Source organism: Bos mutus, chromosome 5, assembly GCF_027580195.1.
Source record: "Bos mutus isolate GX-2022 chromosome 5, NWIPB_WYAK_1.1, whole genome shotgun sequence".
NCBI classification, from domain to species: Eukaryota; Metazoa; Chordata; class Mammalia; order Artiodactyla; family Bovidae; genus Bos; species Bos mutus.
Genome location: NC_091621.1, coordinates 107,443,884 through 107,446,407, shown reverse-complemented (window position 1 = coordinate 107,446,407; position 2,524 = coordinate 107,443,884).

Genomic DNA, 2,524 nt, shown 5'->3' with positions numbered 1-2,524 from the left:
GATGCCATTGGCTGTGAGCTTTACTTTCTCTCCCACTGGGAATGCGTTTCCTCACAACGGAAACAAGAAATATCAGTGAGGGTAGGGAAGAGTGTGACAGTTATGGACACATGAACATGCTTTAGGGATGATGATCCTGCTGCTGCTGCTAAGTCACTTTAGTCGTGTCCGACTCTGTGCGACCCCACAGACGGCAGCCCACCAGGCTCCCCCGTCCCTGGGATTCTCCAGGCAAGAACACTGGGGTGGGTTGCCATTTCCTTCTCCAATGCATGAAAGTGAAAGTGACATCGCTCAGTCGTGTCTGACTCTTAGCGACCCCATGGACTGCAGCCCACCAGGCTCCCCCGCCCATGGGATTTTCCAGGCAAGAGTACTGGAGTGGGGTGCCATTGCCTTCTCCAATGGTGATCCTAGTCATCGTTGGTTATATTTTGATCCTCTGTTTTCCCACTTGTTTTCCTTTACATGTGTCATATTAAGATCTAAAGATCAGATTTCAGGAGTAATAACAAGGTAACTTGTCTAATTCTTATACCACTTGCTTCACGAGTACATACCAACTCCCCTACTCTTGTTGTATTTTCTTAAGATGACATTCAAGTATGTGAAGGAGAGATACGCATTTTCTGTTGCCCTGAGAATTTGGGTTGCAGTGTAAGTGAAATGAGTTATTCCTGTAATTTTTCAGGGGAGCTGTAGGAAGTTCAAGAAGATAAGGAGAGGTTTGATGGAAGAATGGAAAAAGGAGGGGTCCTTGGATCAGGAAAAGGGGAAAAGGAGGGGAGGGATCTCTCCGTGTCCCCCGTACCTTCCCACCTTTATCCTCCCTGCCCCTTTCCTTGTTCTTTGTGCAGTTACTGCTTTTGAACAATTAGCCTGAGAGAAGGAAGGAAAGCACCTGAAAGGGTTTTTATCCTCTGAGGATGGCTTGTAGGTCCTGTGTCTTTGAGACTAGAATGAGCATCTCATGAGGTGAGTGTAGGAAGGGTCAGGTTACTCTTGGAAGAGGTTTTCAGTTTTGGATTCTTTGCTCTGAGTTTTATGGATTTTCTCAACTTTTTTTTGCTTGTGTTTGTTTGGAAAGGAGATGTTATATTCTTGTTTGGATTTCTTTCCTTATCTCGGGGAGAGGGAAAATAATTACCCAATTAGATTCCTTTGAGGATACAGCAAGATAATGTGAAATCATTTAACATAAGAAGTGTTCATTCTTGTTGCTGGGAAATAAGACCACCCCTGTTAAATGACACATTCTTGGAAAACTCTGGGTTCTAGAGAAGGTTACTAATACCACAGAGGTAGATCAAAATCAGGCTGGTCATCTCAAGTAGGAGGGTAAGAATGAGTGCCACCGCTTGCTGGGCCTTTGCTTTCAAGCTGGTGAGAAGGAAATTTAATGAGTCTTAGGCTTTTCTATGCACACCTGCAGGCCCGTAGGGTCCTTTTCCTCCGTTTGGTTTACAAAATGGAGAGAAGGGTTCAAGGGTCAAACAAAACATGGGTAATGTGAATGATGTTAGAAAAATAACCACTGAGGTCTGTGATAAAGAGCAATTGTGTGATCTCTGTTTCTCTGTAGATTAATGATGCTTGCCTTCTCTGCTGTTGAGCTCCTGGGAGAAAAACCGTTATGTCCAAACATAATTTGGTTGGGCTCTTGTAAGCTCACAAGTCAGATTTAGTAGATTTACATCTTGGCTCCATCACACACATACAAATGACTGTAGGCAATTTACTTGGCATTTTCAAGTTCAGTTCAGTTCAGTCACTCGGTCGTGTCCAACTCTTTGCGACCCCATGAATCACAGCACGCCAGGCCTCCCTGTCCATCACCAACTCCTGGAGTTCACTCAGACTCACGTCCATTGAGTCAGTGATGCCATCCAGCCATCTCATCCTCTGTCGTCCCCTTCTCCTCCTGCCCCCAATCCCTCCCAGCATCAGAGTCTTTTCCAATGAGTCAACTCTTCGCATAAGATGGCCAAAGTACCAGAGTTTCAGCTTTAGCATCATTCCTTCCAAAGAAATCCCAGGGCTGATCTTCAGAATGGACTGCATGGATCTCCTTGCAGTCCAAGGGACTCTCAAGAGTCTTCTCCAACACCACAGTTCAAAAGCATCAATTCTTCGGCGCTCAGCCTTCTTCACAGTCCAACTCTCACATCCATACATGACCACAGGAAAAACCATAGCCTTGACTAGATGGACCTTTGTTGGCAAAGTAATGTCTCTGCTTTTGAATATGCTATCTAGGTTGGTCATAACTTTCCTTCCAAGGAGTAAGCGTCTTTTAATTTCATGGCTGCAGTCACCATCTGCAGTGATTTTGGAGCCCCCCAAAATAAAAGACTGACACTGTTTCCACTGTTTCCCCATCTATTTCCCATGAAGTGATGGGACCAGATGCCATGATCTTAATTTTCTGAATGTTGAGCTTTCAGCCAACTTTTTCACTCTCCTCTTTCACTTTCATCAAGAGGCTTTTTAGTTCCTCTTCACTTTCTGCCATAAGGGTAGTGTC